Source organism: Lupinus angustifolius, chromosome LG06, assembly GCF_001865875.1.
Source record: "Lupinus angustifolius cultivar Tanjil chromosome LG06, LupAngTanjil_v1.0, whole genome shotgun sequence".
Lineage (NCBI taxonomy): Eukaryota > Viridiplantae > Streptophyta > Magnoliopsida > Fabales > Fabaceae > Lupinus > Lupinus angustifolius.
The window spans coordinates 6,223,966-6,247,124 of NC_032014.1; the positions used below are offsets into that span (position 1 = coordinate 6,223,966).

Consider the following 23,159-nt stretch of genomic DNA (forward strand, 5'->3'; position numbering starts at 1 on the left):
TCCATATCAATCCCATACTAATTATTTATCATTTGTGTATTGAAATGCATTTATTATAAAAGGATCTGATGATATTTTTGCTTAATCATCTTTTTCTCTTCAATTCCAACAACAATTCCTTCAAATACATTTAAATGAAAGATATATACATCTATATCTTCTATATCTATATAAGAACAGAATGAACTAGCAAATTATAACTCTTTCATATGATTGACAATTGGATTTATCAACGGCAAATTTGTCATTATGTAATTAATTTTTTATATCATTAATCTAAATTGTATATTACCTAAGATGACATATTTTATTATGTACATTTTAATATTATTGAAGATACTTTAGTCATTTGTGTGTATTTGATATAATAAAATAATTACTCATTTATTAAAGGGCATTGCTATTACTGAATAGATATTTAAATTACGAAAACGTTTAGCGTCTTTAAACCACAATACTTTTTTGGACGGGGATAAATGAGTAGTTTAGAGGTCAGAATTTGGAATAAAGAGATGGAGTCGTCCCCTTATAACATTAGAACTGTAAAAAAAAGAATTGAAACTTTAGATTTGTAACCAATAGAAATTATAAGTTTTAATGTATATTTATATGTGTATATATATGTGTGTGATTTTTAATTTTCCTCTAAGACTCGCCAACTATGTCTAGCTGGGAAATGAGTATTTTACATCTAAAAATAGAATAGCAATCTAAGAAAAATAGATAATTTAAATATTAATACAATTTAAATTAAGGTTATTTCTAATTCCTTAATTTTAGGTAATGTTCATTATAAATATAAATTTATAAATATTTATTGTTTAATTTTAAAATAAGTAATAAGAAATATGTATTCCTTAATTTTAGATGATCTTTATGAATATATTTTGTTTAGAGTTTATATTTGATTCTAATATTACAATATTAAAATAATAGCAATAAATATAACATAAAAATAATATTAATTTTCTTTATTATTAATATGTTTTAGTAGTTATTAAGAATATTAAATTGCAACCATATCCCAATAAATATTATGCATTATGATTAAAATGTTTCTAAATCAATATACATGACATATATTGGTAGAGTAAACGGTTACCTTATATAATATTAAAGTACAATTACTACATTATAATTGTGTTGATCGAAAAAATTAGTATTGTATACTAAATTTGTAGAGCTCACGATTATAATTATATTGGTTAAGAAACATTAATGTCTATTATATTATATATTATAACATTAGAGAGACAATGATTATAACATTAATTGTAAGCTTATAATAATAAAACTTTATAACATTGGAATTGTAACCTTTCATTTGTAACCAACAAAATTTATAAGTTTCAATATATATGTGTGATTTTAAATTTTTCTATAAGGGTAACCAACTATATCTTTAGCTGGAAAACTAGCAGTGTATCCGTGCACTTGCATGCGTCGCTTCTTTGTTTATGCATAATGCAAATATAATATACATATACTTTATAATATCAATAAATCATGTATTGAAACATTATATTTCTCATTCATATAGGTGCAATATTAACATTGATTTTTTAATGTAAATGTAGAATATTAACAATTATAAAATGTGTTTGTATAAGCATTTATTTGTTGAAAGTGTGATTATATAAAACATTTGATTCTTAAATAACTCAATAAATAAAATTCAAATTGTATTGGATAATATCTCACCTCTATATTCTCTATATAAAATTATAAATATAAGGAGTTATTTTTGCATCATATTTTTTGTGATTACGTTTATAAGTATCATATAAAGTCATAAAGATTTTTTAGCATATCTCTTAAATGCTTATGTTTTATTTTAGATTAATGTTCATTGTGTATAAATATTTGAATATATTTTTAGCATTCAAATATTGTATAATTAAATGTTATTTATTTGATTATGTTTTAGCTAATAATCATTGTATGAAAATAACTCATAAATTAAAAACACACTAAGTTAGGATATGACAGATATTTTTTCTGATAAATTTAATAAAAAGAGTCTAATAATTGATTTGTTATATTACTAATTAAAATACATATATTTTTCATGAATATATATACTATTGTTATCTTTTAATTAAATAATATAATGATAGTAATTAAATACATGGACCCGTGCATTCGCATGGCTAAAAACACACATGTTACCCGTACATTCACATTACTAAGAAAACACATGTTACCAATGCATTCGCATAGTTAAAACACACATATTACTCATACATTCATATTATTAAGAATATACATCTTACTTGTGTATTTGCATGTTTAAACACATAAGAAAAATAAATTGATAATTTTTAATTTGAATTTTCTACAATTAGTATTAAATTATTATTAACATATAAAATATATAAAAAGTAGGAAGAAAAAAATGTGAGGAGGAGGTGACATGTGACATGAAGGAAAAAATGTAAGGAGAAATTGACATGTGGCAATTAAAATTCAAAGAATCTGAACTGTAATATTAAAATTCAGTATGAAAAATGTCAAAAAACTTTGATGAGGTGAAAAAGTACAATTATTCTTAGATTAATGGTAAACATTAAACTGTATAGATAGATTAATGTAAAGAAATAATTTGAATATGAAAAATGATAATGACATGTGGCATGAAGGAAAATATGTAAGGAGAAAGTGACATATGGCATGAGGGAAGGAGAAAGTGACATGTCGCATGAGAGAGTTTTTTTTATTATATTGTTAATAGATGATTCGATATTTTACACCTAAAAATAGAACATTAACCTAAGAAAATAGTTAATTTAAATATTAATAAAATTTCAATCAATGTTATTTTTTATTCCTTAATTTTAGGTAATATTCATTATAAATATAAATTTATAACCATTTATTGTTTAATTCTAAAACAAGTAATATGTATTCCTTAATTTTTGATCACCCTCATGAATATATTTTGTTTAGAGTTTAGATTTGATTTTTATATTGCAATATTAGAATAATAACAATAATAAATATAACATAAAAGAATATTAACAATTTTCTATTATTAATATTTCTTAGAAGTTATTAAAAATAGTAACATTTTTAGAACTTTATTTGTTTGCAATTATTCTTTAGTGAAATAATAATAATGCTTATTTTAAAAGAGAATAAAATATTTTCTCATATCCGAATATAATTTATCTCTTCCAGTGAATAAAAGTATGACAGATGTATAATTTTGTTTACTTTTAGAAATATTTTTATAGAAAATGATCAAATAGAGCACATGTTATGATTTTAGTTGTATGATGAACAAACTTATCACCTTATACTATGAGATAATTTATTCTCATTTTGAAATTATGCTTATTTTAGAATCAATAATAATGTTATAAATTTATTGATGATTTTTTATTTAATATGATAATGATAAAGTCTCACACCCTTCATTTTCAAATAGAATAATGTAAAATATAATGAGATCTTTTTCTATCTTTACCCTACATATAAAATCAACCATAAAAAATAGAATAGTAAAATTAACCAAGTAAATTTTTTTCTTTTTTGTATAAATCAATTGAGATACTTAGATTACTCTAATAAGCAAATTGTTATTAAATGTAAGTACTAAGATTATATTTTTTTATGTTTTCTCTTCTCCTATCTATGTATTTCCCTACCTAATCACATATAAATATTTTTAAAAAAAGATTTGTGTTGTCTATTAATTGCAAATTTGTAATTAATAGTAAATCAAACAATCCTTTGAAAGATAGTAAATTGGTAGGATGATGTTATTTTGCATTCTTATTTATTTATGTTGATGTTTAGTTTAACATCCATGTGAGATTCAATTGATTAATGAGTGATATATTATAGATAAAGTTGAGTTGTAGCTCTCGATGTATTAGGAGATGTAGAACTTGGATGCTTTTCTATATCACAAAATAAATAATTTTTTTACTGACTTATGAAATAATCATGAAAATAAGATACAAAAAATGCAAGAGTGATTAATAAAGTAAGTGAATATGTACTTACTAACTAATTTAGAGTGTGTTGAAATAATAATTTTTAAATGTGAGACATTAAAATTGATGTTAAACTTCATAAAAAGTCGGTGTAATGTTATTGATCTCAACTACCTATTTTCAAGTCATAAGTGCTTATGTTTTAAACAAAACATGACTAATAAGGATTTTAATGGATATTTTTGGAGCGTAACGTATATCTATGTTTTATATATGAAAATTGTTATAAGTGAATTTTTTATTTTTATTTTGGAAATAAATATGTAAAAAGTGTGCACGTTGAAGAAAATAGATACATTTATCATAAGTGATTTAATGAATGTATTTTTAATTATTATTTTACTTAAAAAATTATACACTTTGTACATACAACATTATAAGGATGATCAATTTATGCAATCTAGAGCCACAATTGTATCAACATTAAGATTGTTGATTAAATCAATGAATATGTTGTGAGTAAAATTTTACGTGAATTTTCTAAATGTCTTTAAATTTTCATTATGTTCGGACATAATAAATTTATTAAACTTATACCTATAAATATTCTAACGTATAAATAGATGTGAGGATATCATATTCGTATAAATAAATATCATATATATTACTCAAATGTCCTATTCTACAACTTATTTTACATTATGTTTCAAACTTTTCTTCATAATAATTATTTAATATAACATGTTCAACACCATTATATTCGTTAAAAATTATAATCAACAATAAAATACATAAAAAAAACATCTTTTATGAGGTAACCTCCATATCATTTTTATTAACAAATTATGTTGACACTTTTTAATTAAATTTATACTTTTCTACCATTGCAAAGTATGCATGCTCTTACAAATATAGTTATTTACATTTATAATATAAATTATTAAAATATCCTTTGTAAATATCTTTTCTTATTTAATATAAGAGGATCTATACCATGTTATTTATCAACAACTCTAATTTGTCATTTAAATACATAAACATCATCTATGTAATCATGATTAACTTTTTAATTTAAAATTTACTTTGCACTAATTAAATAAATTTATGCAATACACATTATCACCCATGCGAATGCACGGATTTCCTACTAGTAAAGAAATAAACAAAATATCTTGTCAATGCCATTGATGAGATTGAAAATTTTCATATTATAATGTAGTTGCACATAGTATTGTCCACTCCTGTTTGAGAAAAAATGAAGAAAAAAATAACTTACCAATACCATGGACGAGATTGAAAAATTCATATTATATTAAAAAGTTGCCAAACATATTGTCTAATCTACTTTTGTGTGTAAAAAATAAGGTATGATATCACTTATAAAGAAACAAAAGAAAGAAAATAATATTCTAGAATCTAGTAATAGTTATGGAGATTCCAATAATAAAAATACAACTCTATTTTTGAACAAATTAATACTATAAAGAATATGGAAATTATCCACACAAAAAAGTAAATATTAGAAATAAATAATATAAAACAATTGTATTGCACCATGATTTTGAAAATAAATTTATTACCTTATATTGGATCATAATTTTTTATACTGATTCCATGATTATTCTCAAAATCGCGACCTATTCTACTTTACGATTAATGTTTTAGAACCATTGTCAATTTTCTACATCAAATATAATTAGACACATTATTATGTCCTTATGTCTTCTCCCCTCATTATATTGTTATTCTCATTCTCATCCCCTTGTTGTGCTTTTCTGTATATTCTCTACTAATTTTTGCTAATCTTCCAGTTTTTTTCCTAATCAAACTTAAAATTGTGTGTTATTGAGTTCATCAAAGCTTTCTTATACCAATTCATATCGTGCTTGCATTTTCTTCTGCCATAGCATTTTTCTTTGAGTATTCCCAACATGTTAGTTTAGTCTATGATGTTGAAGATTGTCATTAAGAAAAAGACATTAAAGAACTTAAACCATTTGATGTGCTTGAAGAACTAAGTATGCTACCATAAGGATTGTGGAGGAAGTAAAGCAGAAGCCACAAACATAAGCATTGAAATGCTTTAAAATTCCAAATGTTAATCCTTTTAATTGATCTATTTATCATGTTATAGTTTCTATATTTGATGGTTTGTTATCTTTGTCGCGCCTCGATTTTTGGCTATACAACTTAGTCTAAAGTCGCCACAATATTTTATAGTGAAAAATGTAGAAAAATCTTTTAAGTCCAATTATCTTGGGCTTTTGGATTTTTGATATAAAGGTTAAAACTTTATCATCATCAAAACATTGCTAGTGTAATCATTGACACTTTTCAATTTAAAAAATATGAAGATATGTTAATTTAATATAATTATACATAATTATTAATTATATAAGACTTTACATTTACAAATAATTATATTTTTCTAGATAAAAATTATTAATTACGTATAAAATCATACGATTAACTATTAATTAAAAAAATCATTAATGAATTATAATTTCATTATTATTTGATTCTAAAATAAGATTAGTATAAAAATACATATTATTATTATTTGACTCTAAAATAACTACAAATAATATATTATGATTTATATTATTACTGTTTTAATATTGTTATAGTATCATTATATTTTAATATTGCATAGGTAACCATATTCCTTTTATTTTTAAATAGTTATCCTAATTTTTTTTTTAATTTTATAATTTTATCATTATGCATTAAAGTAAACCCATGTGAATAAATTTTTCAACAGTTTATAAAAATAAAATTGTCAAAATCAATTCAACTATAAAATAAGATGACAATTTGAAAAAATGCAACAAGTATGAAACAAAGATAAAAATATTGATTAAGAAAAAACAAATTTACAATTATATACTGTTATTGTCCTATAATGGTTAATGACATATTGTAATTTATCCACAATATATGAATCAAATTTATCCTATATATACATTTATTTATTTGATGAGTATCAAATTAATTAATATATTTGACCATTTAATTTATTTAATTAATTAACTGTCTATAATAACATTTTTAACTGGTCCAAAAAATTTGAATTATTCTATTTATTTAAGATGTTAAAAATAAAATTATTTAACTATTTCTTTATCAATAGAATTGTAAATGTATATTAAGTTTGCAATGTTAAAGTAATTGTGTAACATGCGCAATAAATCACATACATTATAGAGTTAATGTGTTATATTATCATCTTATTATATTTGATCGTTTAGCTTAATTGATTAATTGGGTATAATGTCATTTTTATAATTAGTCCATAAAATTTGAGTTTTTACATTTCTTTATGACATTAAAAATATAATTATTTAATTATTTATTTATCAATATAATTATAATTGTGCATTAAGTTTTGTAGTGTTAAATAATTGTTTAATATGCTCAATTAATCATGCACGTTATGCAATTCAATGAATCAGAACAAATTATAGATTAATGAATCCAAATATAAACAAATTATCAGAAATAATGTAAAACATTAATAAATAGATATTACTCAATTAATATTCCACAAATTTATTAATTATAAGACTACAAATTTATATTTCAATTTTGTAGTTAATCCATAAATTCAAACAAAAAATAGAATATAAATTGAATTATATATTAATATTATGAAAATTTATTATATACGATTCAGGAAATTTGTATCCATAATGAACATTGCTTAAAATTAGGGAATTATAAATAATTTAATCAAAATATAAAAATCAAATCAATTGATTATCACAATCAAATCAAATTACTTCAATATTTTGATTGTCACATGCCGTTAAAGATTAAAGAATTTCTTAGTGAGAAAACTCTTTTATTTGTATCTGTAAAAAATGTTGGATGCAATGTTATATGAGACTAAATATTAGGGGATAAAATAAAACAATAGAATAAACATCATGTAGTAAATATGATAATATTGTGTTGCATGTGTGGGCACACTAGAAAAGATAGGACTGGAAATGAATGCATCATGGAGAAAGTTGAAGTAACTTCTATTGTAGAAAATAATATAGAGTTAAAAATAACTGATTATTTTGGGTGGTAATGTTTTTGTTTTGGTTTTGTCCTAATTTATATTTAATTTTTTTATTTTTATCTTCATCTCGCTGTAATAAATAGCAAGTTTTTAGAGGCTAAAAAAATAAATAAATTTTATAGAGATATTAAAATTTATTTCTTCCATAACTTCATACATTAAATTATTTTAAGGTTCCGTTTGATACTAACACATGATTTGAAGGAAAGCTTGACTCGTTCTTCTCTGATGTTTCTTTAAATATACTTCACTACTTTTATTTTATATATAAGGTTTCAACAAAATTTGACTCTGAATTTCAATTTGTTTTAGTGGGTATTACTTTGTAAATTTTAAAAATAGTATTATATTATTTTTATTGTTTGATAGGATGTAGAATTATATTATATTAGATAATAAACAAAAAAGTAACAATTAAAGATTAATAATGTGGGTGTTAAAAAGGTGTGAATTGTAAACGGGCCCAATGACATTCAATCTTAGGCCCAATATATAGAGGTATGAGTTGCGTAACCTTTACGCTTGAATGTTGGTCGGTTACTCTATATAAAGACTGCTCTATGTTGTTCCGTTGCAACTGTGATGGAATGGAATAGAGAGAAAGAAAGGGATCGAGAGAGTGAGAGATAATTTGATTTCTTTTCTCTTCCTTTCCGATCTTTTGTCACTGGCGAATCTCTCTCCCTTCTTTCTCAATAAAGATTAAGAAGATGGATCATTGGCCTGTTTCATCGTTCCTTTATTGGAAATTTACAATTCATCTATATAATAGAGATCGAATTCTATTTCCTTCTGCCTTTTCTCATTTTCACATCACTCTCCATTGAATTTCTTTTTAATCAATTTTAGGATTCTGCCTTGTTTCTTAAGCTGCTCATCATGATCGGTTCCAAAACACTAAACTTTTCGCGAGGCAATTATTTTCATTTTCACTCTATGATGTTGTTCGAAGGTTTTTTTTTGTTTTTTTTGGGTTGTTGGTTTAGTTAATGACGTTGTTTCACTTGGTTTTTTGCATCTCTCTTTTCTCTGTCGAGTTCTTTCGCTCTTTGAACTTCTTTACAAGTGGTGTCTTCATTGAGCTAACAAAGTGTCCCAAAGTCCTAAAGATCATTTGGTTGCTTTTTGCAAATTTTCAAACTCTAAATAAAGATAAAGAAAAAAATAATTTTGATTTCTTTGTGTCTTTTCCAACCTTCAACATCTTCATTTCGTTTTCTCGATCTTCAATCTTTGAAATTTTTAATCGGTTATGTTTTCATGGAATTCTGGTTGGATAAAGAGATAGAATTTAATTTCATTGTGCCCTTTCTGATCCTTTATCAATGACACAACTTTCTTGATTTTCCATCTTTGAATTTCTTTATAATTGATGCAAGTAAAATGGTGTATTTCTTGAGATTTCAATTGTGGCGGTACTCATATTTTTCTAATGTTGATCTTGATTATTCAAGATTGTTTGAATATGGTGAACTGAACTTACAAACCCGTGAGTTTTTTTTCAGCCAGCAAAAACAATACAGTGCTTGGAAGATGAATTCAAGTTGCCTATAATTTCAAATTTTGAATGAGATCCTAACTTGTTGGATGACTCTAGGTGAAGTTTCAATATGAGTTATGTATTCTTTATTCATAAGTAATATCACGATGCTGGAAAAAATAAAATTGAGCCTCTGTTTCTTAATAGGTCACGATGATATTCACATCGTGAAAGGAGATGGTATGGATTTGGTATGGCCCTAAATTTATTCATTTATACTACGTGGTAAAGATTAGACTGTGACTGCTAAATGCGATTAATATAATTTGAAATCAGATGATATGCCAAACACTAGTTGCTGATAAATTCAAAGGTGAATAAGACCCTTGCTTGGCTGGCCCATATACTTGCAATTGCAATATGAATTATGATTTTGCTATGTAAAATCTGGATGATATGCAAAGTGGATGGTGTGTGTTGTCCCTTAATCCCCTAACTGTGATGGTATATTTGAGACTTTATAAGCCTAATTGCAATGACAATATGACTTCTATATTCATATTTCATAATCTTTATATTGGATGATGTGTTTGTGTTTGATGAACCTAATTGCACTGAAGCCTTTGGTATCCTACTAAGGTTATTCTTAAAATCCACATAGTAGAGTCCAAACCGGACAATATAACCCAAGTTCCACGCCCCAATTGTCAAGCAATGACCACAAAAAGTAACCCAAGTCCTTGCATTGAATTCATCTTATGTTGATGATTTATATAGTTAATAACAAGTGATGTTAAAGTCTTAATGACTTGGGAATTGGAATAATACCTTATAGCAGCTGATAAGAGATGACAAGATTGTACCATAGGGACTATCTCTCAAACCTATCAGCTGCTATAAGGTATCATTTTCTAAGCTCATATAGAGTTTGCTTTTTTCATCCATCCTGCCATCAGAAAGTAGCATTGTTACAGTCGTCATTTTTTCACATATACATTGTACAATACACACATCAAGGTAGTAGAATTTGGTTTCTCTCAATTCATTTTGTTGTTAATTAGCTTTCCATCCATAAACAAGTAAACAACTTACCATTTTCTGTTATAATTATAAGAGTGCTCCCATATTTTACCAACTCTCTTATACCCCATGGTACCATGTGCAGCCAACTTGAGGCGGCCTGGAAAAGAAGAATTATTGATTCAGCCATGTTATTTGTTAAACAACTTTGTACATTAAAGTTTGACAACTTTTTTTCTGGGAGAATAAAGGAGGACTGGCAAATTGTATATGTAAAGTGGTTTTGTAAGGGAAAAGGGTATCATGCAATTTGTGTTAACAGATTACCAGTTGTGATGACAGCAGCATCAACCAAAGCATCTTGCATAACCAGTTTATGAGACCGACTCCTGTCGTTACGATTATATGATGAGGTATAGTGATTTATGCAAATAAAATCAAATGACCCCACCAACAAGTTTGATGTTGCATCAGAAATCTCTAGTAATTATTCATTGATATTTTGCACTTTGTTAGCATAAATTTTTGCATAAACTTGTTGTACACAAGAAGTGTGCACTTCAACATTTATTTGCACATTATTTACTGACAACTTTAGTACCACTTTGCTTACAACACAATGAATTGTAGTTTGCATTATTATGGAAGTTTTATCAAACTTTGTGTTGTATATATCAAAGTTGTGCGGTTGCGCCAACAAAGATGTCAGAATTAGATGTTTAATAAACTTTTTTCCTGTTTCGTATTGATCCTCAGTTGTGAGCTGATCTGTTTGAGACCTTGAAATGTAGTTGGTAACTTCGATAGGCTGCAGCATGGGATAAGAGAATGTTATGAGCAACAATGTATGGTTTTCAGTGGACGATTTCCCCTTCTTACACATAAGATGGCCCAGAACGGAACATCTTCCTGGTTCTTGAATGCCTAAGTCATAACCATGGATGACAAAGTTATGAGGTTAATTGAAGGTAATCCAGTGCTGAATTTGGTCGCCAAAAGCTTGGAAGTAGGTATAAGCATAATGCTCAAAATCTTTTTTGTAGGTAAACTTAAAAGAATATGAAGTTCACACTCATTTGTCTCGTAAAGCCCATAACGTTGGAATAACTTACATTATTTGTGTGCTTAGCCATCCTTCATATTTATCTTCAAGCATATGGGGGAGATCCAAATGAATAGGGAGAATAACTAAAATTTTAATGCTTTTTTAGCTATATTTTAGCTCAAATTCCAAAAGAAATTATTGAGTAATCTTTTTCTAGTAAAGCATCAATGAGACTTTTATAATATATTATGCCCTCTGCATTAGGTTCCCCTGTTCCATCTGTTAAGTGTATTACAAATGTAGTTAGAAATTATTTAGCATTGAAGTTAAAATGTAACAAATTAATCCTAAAATAAAGTGTTCTTAAAATAGATTTATGCAAATTTATCATTTCCACCGCGAACCAAAATTGTGTGTTTCAATCTTGTCTGTGATTTTGGTGATTTCATTCAAATATTACCTGGTTGACATACGGACAACTATATCCTTCTTCAGAATAGTGCACTCTTCTTTGTGCTAGTTCAATTGGTGATACAAAGTGGATGGTAAAACCCTGAAAGTTTGTCAAGGTAATTTCTCTATTTATGGCAGTAATGAGATTTTCCTTAAGTTATGATGTTAGAAAGTTCTTTTGTATTTTCTTCTAGAAAATGGCATTGTTGGTTTTTTAACAACATTGCTTCACTTGATTTTGCAATGGTTCAAACTCTAGTCGAATAATAGAGAAAGGGGGACATAAAGACTTTTGATTTCTTTTTGGCCCTTTCCCAACCCTTTAGTAGCACATTTCTCTGCTCTCTCTCTATGTTGATTTTTTCAATCTTTGAATTGCTTTATAATCAATTTAACAGAAGTGGTCAAGCAAACAAAGACATGTATGAGACTGGAGGATGCTAACTGCTATTGTAGTAATCTAAAATCGGGATGGTAGATGCGAAATAGATGTAGTGTTGTGATGACCCCCTAACTACAAATGCCAAATGCATTGGTAATTCTTTTATTCAGAATGGTATGCTTGAGCTTTGGTACTCTAAATGCAATGACAGTTTGAATTATATATTCCGGATCTAGATTTTGGATTGCATATGTTTGAGCTTTGATGATGTTATGATAATCCTAATTGTAATGGCATTATAAATTCTTTGTTTATAATGTAAGTTTCTAATGGTCTGTTTGAGCTTTTGATGCACCTAATTGTATTAACAGTACATTCATAATCTAAATCCTGAACGGTATGAAAGCCTTTATCAGGTAGTACATTTAGGATATGTTTCTCCAATATTATATCATCTCGGTTAAATAGTTTTTCAATGCCATGCCTCAACAAACTTGTGGATAGATTGGACTTTTTATTGGTAGTGTTCACTTCACCAGGAAGGGAAAAATGTTCCAACCATTCTGCCAACATTATGTCAGTTGAAGAAGATAGATTAACTAACATCCTCTTAGAGATTAGACTCCTCCCTTTTTCCACCCTTGCACTAACAACTTTTTCTGGCTTCATTCAGAAATGTGAATTTTGTAAATTATAATTGCAGTTTAACTCAATTACTTGTAACTACATGCAAAATGTGCATGGTTTTGAAGACTGGATGAATATTTTAGGAGAGATGGCCTTAACAGTAGGCATCTTTATTGTAAACGGGCGTGCAGATTTTTGGTTGATTTACCATACCTACTCGTCTATTTTGTAAATGTGAATTTTTGGGACCACTCCACCCTCCTTCAGAATAGTATATTGCTCTTGATATCAACTTCGTGTGCATGAAATGAAAACATTGCTTTACTCTTTCACAGTTCTCCTTGAATTTGCCATTCATAGTTGTGACTATTTTCAAGTCACTGAAGATGTTGAGAAGATTAATGACTGACAAAAGACTTGCACAAAGGAAATTGAGATTCCTTTCAAGCCTGCTTGTGTTCTCTTGGAGGTACCTCCTATCATTTGGGCACATCTCTATCTTTTCTCTTAATTGAATATCTTTATAATTGATTTAAGTAAATGACATCTTTCATGAACACAATTTCGGTCCCAAAACCCTGAAAGCATGTTGAGGCAATTTCTTTATTTGTGGGAATAATGAGATTTTCCTTAAACTATGATGTTGGTGGAAAGTTCTTTTGTTTTTTTCTTCTTCATATAGATGATGTTGGTTTAGTTAACAAATGTTGTTTTACTTGATTTTTTTCTTCTTTGTAAATTTGTAATATCTAGTCAAGTTTCTAATATCTAGTGCTAAAATTTCCTCCTACTGTCTTCCCCAAGGGACCACGCCATCCATCAGAATATGCATTCTTCTTTGAGCTAGTTCAATTGGTGATACAGACCCGGTTCCAAAACCCTGTGAGTTTGCTGCCTCGATGTCTTTATTTATTATGGCAGTAATGACATTTTCCTTGAACTGTGATGTTGTTGGAAAGTTCTTTTGTATTTTATTCTGGTAAATGATGTTGTTGGTTTAGTTAACAACATTGCTTCACTTGATTTTGCAATGGTTCAAACTCTAGTGAAATGATAGAGCAAGAGAGAAATAAAGAAACTAGTTATTGTTGAAAAAAGGTATTGCTTTTGATCTGAGTTGTAGATTGATTTATTCAATGTCCTTTAGTTCAATCTGCGTATTCATTTTTGGTTGTGAAAAAATATTTGCCTAGAGATTTAGTACACATCTTGCAACATGTGATGCAGTTATTAATTATTTGAATTTCCTGTCTTAGGAATCATGGCCAAAGGGGAGGGAGAGAGAGAGAGAGAGAATTTGATTTGTTTTCTTCCTTTTCGATTCTCCTCATTATTTGTCTTCTTCTGTCTTCTCTCTCTCCCTCGACACGAAAGTACATAAGTAGTACACACACCATAAACTACTTTCAGATTATAGTGACAAAGGATGATGGTGGTGGAGAAGAAGAAGGGTGTTCCTGTTCTTCAAATAAGATGATGATGGTGTCGTTGTTGTTGTGGAAGAATGCAGAATATGTCACCTTCTTCATGTAATGATTCTCTCAAGGTTTTGCTCTCTTACCCTACATTTTTCTGCTTATATATCTAGATACCCATATGAACCTTAAAATTCAATTTTGTGTCTGTTTCCTTCTGACAAAGCCTGCAGCACTTTTCTATCTAGCCAAACTATCAAAGAAAGAAAGAAAGAGATAAAGAATTCGATTAGTTTGTGTCTTTTCCGACCTTTTATCACAGACACATCTTCATTTCTTTCTCTCGATCTTCAATCTTTGAAATTTTTATAATCGATTATTTTTGCAATGCATGGAACACTGGTTGGATAGAGAGATAGAATTTGATTTCATTGTGCCATTTCCGACCCTTTATCAATGGCACAACTTTCTTGATTTTCAATCTTTGATTTTCTTTATAATTGTTGCAAGGAAAATGGAGTATGTATTTTTTGAGATTTCATTTGTGGTGGTAGTGATATTTTTATAATCTTGGTCTTGATTATTCTAGAGTATTTGATTGCCTGGAAAATGGAGTATGTATTTCTTGAGATTTTTCTAATCTTGATCTGTCACTGGCGAATCTCTCTCCTTTCTTTCTCCATGGAGATTAAGAAGATTGATCATTGGCTTGTTTCTTCTTTCCATGGATTTATTGCATAGCACATGTACTACCTTGTCATATGCTGTTATCTATTTTTATTCCTTTCAGCTGAAACCTTCTGCTAGTACAAACACATATGATCTTTATAATAAGATAAGGTATCAACTCTCAATACTTGTACAGAATCCCTGACCGCTTTTCCCCCTTAGGCCATGTATGAAAAAATCCAAGGAGTAGAAGAAAGAAATATCTCTATGCAAAGACATCTTTATTAAAAAGAAGACATATCTCTTCTCTTCCAAACTGACAGTTGAAGAAACAACTCGGGCAAGTGTTTTGTAGGTGGAAGTTTGAAGTGTTGGAAAGGCTTTTGTAGTGTGGTGATTGAGCAATAATATGTTTGCTATTATTGTGATAATGGAGTTAACATATGGCATGTCATCAGTGCCTCTAAATAGATGAGATTTCTGTTCCATCTCTTTAGGTGAGTCATAATCTTTACGTTCTTTTTGCCTTTTCTACTCAGTAGTCGCAAATAAGCCTTTTAAAAAATGCAAGAGTTTTAGAAATCAAGGTAAGGTCATTAACAAAGATGCTTCCTTTGCCTTAGGATCAGATCCTTTTCTCATGTTATTTCTTTTTATATTCCACTTGTGCTTTTATACTCCCCCTATTCTTATTTATGTGTTCAAAGAACTTTTTTATTTATTTGTCATGTGCAGAAGTTTAAGAAAATAAGTAAAAAAGTTTACAATTGATGTGATTAAGAAGATAGATCATTGGCTTGTTTCTTCTTTCCTGGCTGCGATGTTCCTTGATTGGATATTTACAATTGATGTGTAGAATACAGAGAGATTGAATTCCTTTTCTTTCTGTCCATTCTGACCCTTTTATCATTTTTACATTACTCTTAGTTGAATTCTTTTTATCAATTTAGGAAAGTGCCTTCTTTCTTAAGCTGTATCATAATCGGTTTCAAAACACTAAAATTTGCAAGAGACAATTTTTGGGTGCAAAAGTGAATGTAAGGAATAAAAAACATGCCTTTTCATTTCTTAATCACTAACTACTGCATGTTTGAAGGTTACCTTGTATACAGGCCCAAAACCACCTTCACCAAGCTTATTGTAAGTTGAGAAATCATTTGTGGCATGCTTTATTAAAGAAAGATCAAACAGAGGTACCTCCAACTCTTCTTGTTTGCTTTCATTGTTGTTATCTCTTGGATCTCTGTTTTCACTCAAATAAACTAAATAAGTAGTAGAATTATCTAGTACCCTCTTCAAAGAGACTTGAATTTTATGCTGTTGTAGTAATGGAATTAAAATAACAAGCTTCCATCTCATTTCAAAAGAAGGAAAAAAAACATAATTTATAGCTAAATTAACTTCGATTTGAAAGTTCATGTAGCCATTCTAAATATGAAATATCTTTTCAAGTGAAAGATTATGAAAAACATTGTGAAAAAGCAATATGGATGCATAATTAAGGATTGCCTTTAAATTTTGATCTCCTCTTCCAATATATAAGAGTAAAAATCAAAAGCGTCACCCAAAGAGAAGAAATCACCTTTTTCTTTGAATCACCTTCAGCATCTTCATCTTGTAAGAGCAAATGAAATAGTCAGCCTAAAATGAATTATAATCTTGGAATTTCTATGCTGTAGTTTAATCATAAGTATGTTATTTGTGCAACTTAAATAGACACAAAGCTATACATCTTTCACCTTGAGAAAATATTAAAGAGATAACAAACATTAAGATTTGTTTCAATTTAAATTGTACAAAAAACATCGAAGTAAAGTTGTACCTATTTCTGAGGCAGCCAATCTAATATATAGATCTTGTCCAGCATTTGAAATCTCTCTCAAATCTAGGAGATCACTAAACCACATGGTATCAGGCATTTTCATGTTACTGAATTTTTGGAAACCATCTCTACTCTCCACCCTGCAGCTCCAATTTCCATTGTGCATGCATCCTTGAGTCCATACTCCCAAATTTGTATTGTATGTTTGAGCCTGAGTGCTTTTATCACGTCATACTATTTGGATGTCTCTTCGGTATGCTAGGTAAAGAACAATAGGAAATATCATAAACTTCTATTTAGCTTCTGTTATGGTTAAGGCAAAGATGAATATTGAAGGAAGGGAAAAAGGTATCACGCCATTTGTGTTAACAAATTACGGGTTGTTATGGCAGCAACAGCAGCCAAAGCATCTTGCATAACCAGTTTATGGGACCGAGTCCTGTCGTTACGAGTATATAATGAGATATAGTGATTTATGCCAATAAAATCAAATGACCCCATCAAGTGTTTTCATTGAGATGGGATACTTTCCATAGAAAAGTGGGTGACTTGCGATTGAATTTCTTTGTAATCAATTTTAGGATCGTGCCTTCTTTCCTAAGCTCTGCGCATTTGTGCCTTCTTTCTCGATTGGCGGTAATTGTATTTTCCTCAAACTATGATGTTGTTTGAAGGTTTTTCTATTGTTTTTTTAGGTTGTTGACGTTGTTTCACTTTATTTATGCAATGATTCAAATTCTAGAGAGACAGAAAGAAATTGAGACCCGTTGTTAGTGGCATCTCTCCTTTCTCTGTTGAGGTTTTCACTCTTCGATCTTCTTTACAAGTGGTGTCTTCATGGAACTAACAAACTGTCCCAAAGCCCTAAACATCACTAGGTTGCTTTTGTTAACTATGTTGCTTCACTTGGTTTTTGCAATGGTTGAAACTACACCTGTCTATTTATCATTTGGATCTAAGCCTATAGAAGAATTGGTATTAGGCTTTAGTTGAGCTTGAAGCAACAGCCATGGTTCTGAGGTATGTATCCATTTCAATCCCCGTTTTCTGTTAATTTCTGTTTCCAATTGTTCTATATTATATTATCTTTAAACTAGTTTGAGCTTGATAATTGATATGATTTCTAATTTTGTTGTGTTTGTTGAAATTTACCATACCGCTTTGCAATTAACAACGTTAATTCTATGCTATGGTCCTGATTTGTTATATTTCATGAGAATGAAGTGGTTATGTTATTCTCATTTCTTGTCCTTAAAAACTCCTTCATAGATTGGATGATTTTTATGTTTATTTCATTTTATGTGAATTAAATTATTATTGTTTTTTATTGTTGCTCTTTGTATTCAGAATTTTATTTTTTTAATTTATAAAGTGACAATGTTGAACATGTCTGAATATTTATTATAGAATAAGCCATTTCTAGTTCAAAAGTTTGAGAAGCATCACTTGCATTTTGAGGAATCTATTTTTCTTAAGCTGTTTTAAGAAATCTGTGTTTTTCTTAGGTGTTTTGAGATATTTATGATTGTGATAAGTTGAAATTGTTGAGTTTAATTTATCATAAACCAAACAGTGTGCTTGAGATTGTTGAGTTTAATTTATCATAAATTCAATGGAAATATAAAAAAGAAAACAACATGAGCACGAAGGCTTATTCTGGTCTTGATTGCCATCCCCCGATGCACTAAGTCTTTGCATGAGCTCCACAAAATTTGGTTGTTTCATATACTCGAGCACAAATTCATGTGAGTTCTTCATGAAGACAAGCTTTGTAAACAAGATACAATGTAGGTTATTAGATTATTTTTACTAGTCTACCATGACATATGATCATTCAATTGCATTAGATTATGAATTATCAGAATTTTGCTCACTCTTGCAACAATCTTAGTGAGGTCATTTTTCTCTTAAATTCATTAATAAATAATCAATTATGTTGATTGGTAATGTTCTTTTGTTTGAGTTTAGTCCCAATTTATATTTATATATTTTTTGTCTTCATCTCGCTATAATAAATAGTGAGTTTTTAGAGGTTAAAAAAATAAATAAAATTTGTTTAGATGCTAAAATTTACTTCTTTAATAACTAAGTATATTAAATTATTTTATTTTGGTTCTGGAAAAAAAATTATGATTGGCATACTTGTATGTTGTATGACCTAATGAAAATTTATAATTTAATCATGTACACATTTCTCTTATTTTACTAAGCTATCTTTTCCACACAAAAAGGGTATAAGACGTATTATATGATTCTCTTTGTTGCATGTTGCATAAATATCTACATATAACCTTTGAGGCTCGTAAGAGATTTTTTTCTCCCTCTTATACGACTCCCTCACCATCTTCCTCAGTTACTAGATTATATATGATGCTTTCTACTTGATTGAAGATTAGCTAAAGGTGTGATTCTGTCTCATACTAACACTCAAATTGAAGGGAAGCTTTGATTGTTCTTCTTTAATGTTCTTCTTTAATGGAAAACATTATGACTATTGGGCCAGAGATACAGGATCTACCTTCAAATATGATGAGTACACTCACTCCACTTATTCATTTGTAATGCTTGGGGTCACAATGTACATAAATAGGTCGTGATGATATTCATAGTGTGAAAGCACGTGGTACGGATTTGGTCTATATGTTCCTAAATGCTTCATTGTTTGTTTATAATACTATATGGTATAATTAAGAGTGTGATTGCTAAATGCAATTAATATAATTTGCCTAACACTAGTTGCCTATGAATTCTGTGTAAAATCTGGATGATATGTGAAGCGGATGGTATGTATGTGTTGCCCATTAATGCCCTAACTGCTATGGTATATTTGAGACTTGATAAATCCTAATTGTGATGACAATATGACTTCTATATTCATATTTCATAGTCTTTATATTGGGTGATGGTTTTGTTTTTGATAAACCTAATTGCAATGTCAGTATGAAGTTTTTATTCATTAACAAGATTTGTATGGTATGTTTGAACCTTGATGCTTTTATCATGTCATACTATTTGAATATGTCTCTGCATGTCTTTTTGTTTGATTCAATTATTCATTGATACAGGCTTTTATGAACATGTCTCTGCTGAAGATTATATATTTATAGGAGAGACTTTATGAGCCTGGTGGTGAAAGTAGCACCTTTCTGATGGAGTGGACATTGATTCTGACATTGTGGCAATGTAATTGTAAGTTTGTTTGGGTCTGAAGTGTAGCAACTTGCAAGGTTAAGTTTATGAAATGGTTCAGTATTATTATTTTATTTTGCCTTCATTCTTTAGTTTGTTGTTTAACTTGTGTGATTTCAAGAATGATGTTTATTTTCACCAATTTTGGTTCTATAATATTCTCTCACTTATTAGGCAATAGATTAATTTCTCAAGTTAGGATCAGGCATAGAAGTGATACATGTGATCGAGTAGGAGGAATAATCTTATTAAGTTTATTAAGGATTATTGAATTTTGTGTCAACTATTGATGTTGTTTACTTCGAAGAATTCTAGTGAGGAATCCACACTATGGGTACTATTTTACCTTTCTCTTCACCCTGACAATTTCATAATGTTTATGCAATTCTGTAATCCATTGCGTTTCTCTGTTCAATTCTGATTTATGTTTCAGTTTTGCAATCAATGGACAAAACCAAAATTGTTTGTTTCTATCTTTTAGCTTTCATTTTGATTATCAACTAGACAGAGAGAATAAGTAGTATTTTATGTGTAGAAATTTTACCTTCCTATTAATTTCTTACGTTCTATTAGCTTTTGAAGAATCTGAGTGTTTCTACTTCTGGATCAGTGTTCCTGGAACTAGAAGTATATGCTTTTATAAACTTGTAATATCTAGCCAAGTTTCTAATATCTACTGCTAAATTTTATGTTATTACCTGAATCTTCTACCTAATGAAAACTTGACAAGTCTTCCCAATTGTGGGATATTCTACAGTCTTCAATCGCTGGAAGATCCAAAAATTGGTAGCTTACTTGGCTTTGCTTTTTTTTATTGATTTAAAGTTAAACCATTATTAGTCAATGGTGGGAACTGGGAAGAAAAAAGATCAGTGTTAAACCAACGTTACTTGTAGCAAAAATTATTTTTTGATTACTATTCTTGAAAATACAGTCTATGGCTGTTTTATTCCTTGCTAATATACGGTATGTCATATTGTCTTCGTTTTATTCTTTAGTCTTTGCTGCAAATTCACAAGAAAATTCATTTTAAAATATAGCGAGGAAAGCATGATGTGATTGTGAGAAGTTTTGAGTTGAGAATAGAAAACAAGTATGGAAGGAAGAAGAGCAAGGCAATGTGTTCGTTACATGCACACAAAGTTGAGCAATTGAACTATTCTGAAGAAGGATGGAATGGTCCAATTGTCATCCAGTAGTAGAGACAATTAAAAGGATAACCAGCCAAAAATATGCACGACCATATACAATAAAGATACCCGTTGTTAAAGTCATCTAAATATTCATCTAGTCTTCAAAACCATGCACATTATGATTATAGTTACAAGAAATTGAATCAAACTTCAATTTCAATTTACAAAATTAACATTTCCGAGTGAAACCAAAAAAAGTTGTTACTGTAAGGGTGGAAAAAGGGAGGAGTCTGAGAGGATGTCAATTAACTCTACCTTCTTGAACTGACATAATGTTTCAAGAAAAGTTAGCACACTATCCCCTTCCTGTTGAAGTGAAAACTACCACTAGAGGTCCAATTTATCCACACATGTTTGCTAAGGCATGGCATTAGAAAACTACTTAACCGAATTGATATAATATTGGAGAATCGTATCCAAAAAGTACTACATGATAAAGGCTAACATACCATTCAGAAATTTGACATTACTTCCATGAAAGGGTTTTCATTAGGGTAGAAATTCAGGTCATCAAATAAAATTTGGCAGTAGATATTAGAAACTTGACTAGAAATTACAAATTTATGCAAAGGCAATGTAATTAGATAGCTCAAAACTACACTACCCCTCCAACCAAAAATGGAATACTCAAATCCTAACAAAAAAATGCATAAAAGCGGATACTTCCAGGAACAACAAAAAAACACTGATTCAGAAGTGCTAACACTCAATGGATGCACATTTTTTGCAGCCACACCCACAATGGATTGTTGGTGCTTTTCTTCTATTAGAATGAATCCTCCACGGTAACTATTCTAAAACATATTATTTTCAATCTTCGAATCACTGTATATTTGATTTAAGGAAAATGTGTATTTCTTGATCTTACAAATGCTGTTCCAAAACCCTAAAAGCATTCAAGAATCCAAGAGTGTTTTCAATCTAAATCTTGATTATTCAAGAATGTTTGATCTCAATAAACCAAATTTTTAATTGGCTTTAAAAACCCAAGAGTTTTGTTTGGGATACGAAAACTGCATAACGCTTGCAAGATGAATTATTGCTGGCTATATTTTAAAATCTGAATGAGACCTTAATTTGTGCTATATATGAAATTGCAATATGAATTATGAATTCTTTATTCATATTGTAATATCATGATGCTGGAAAAATAAAATTGCGCCTTTGGGTTCTTAAATTCAATTGTGATTTGAATTTTTTATTCATATTGTAAATTGGGATGGTATGCTTCAGCCATGATATCCCTAAATAGGTCAAGATGATATTCAAAGTGTGAAAGCAGATAATTTGGATTTTTCGTGGATGTCCCTAATGCTTTGTTATTCGTTTATAATACATAAGTCATGTGTAGTTGAAAAAGGTTTCTTTCTTTCTGTTTCCTACATTTGGCTGTATTATTGAGTATTGCCATTGGATTCTGAATTCAGATTCATCCTACTAAAAAGAATTCTGCCAATTTTGCAGGGGTATCAATTGTAAGATTAGTTTGTGTGACTTGCTCATCTTCAAATATGATCTAATCTTGATTCACATATTTGGTATTTAATTTTTTTGATTCAAGTGTTGGAAAGAACAGTTGCTAAAAATTGAATTTCAATAAATGTATTTTTAGTGATAAACACATCAAGTTTTCCTCTCCGAAGCTATTTACTTGTACTGTGAGGTGGAATTCCTGTATCTAATAGTGTCTTATAGTTGAGCCACTGTCTCCCAAGGCATGTCTGAAGTTCTATTTTTAACTAATTTTGTAGCTAATTTTTTCCTACTTATTTATTATCACCATGGTTGTTCAATCTACAATAATTTTGATATGGACTTATTGATATTGCAGTGACCAACTATATCAGTGCAACAGCACGG

At 28.8% G+C, this 23,159-nt stretch overlaps 1 long non-coding RNA gene across 2 annotated transcripts; it reads left to right on the forward strand.

The window, feature by feature from the left end:
* LOC109349324 lies at positions 8,634-20,178 on the forward strand. 2 transcript variants are annotated; one of them, XR_002107947.1, is made up of 9 exons: positions 8,634-10,917; positions 11,296-11,472; positions 12,045-12,118; positions 12,401-12,537; positions 13,347-13,480; positions 13,816-13,893; positions 14,268-15,592; positions 16,192-17,937; positions 19,983-20,178. It is a non-coding gene; the product is annotated as an uncharacterized LOC109349324 (long non-coding RNA). The 2 variants fall into 2 exon arrangements; XR_002107946.1 differs by having other exon boundaries at positions 12,045-12,537.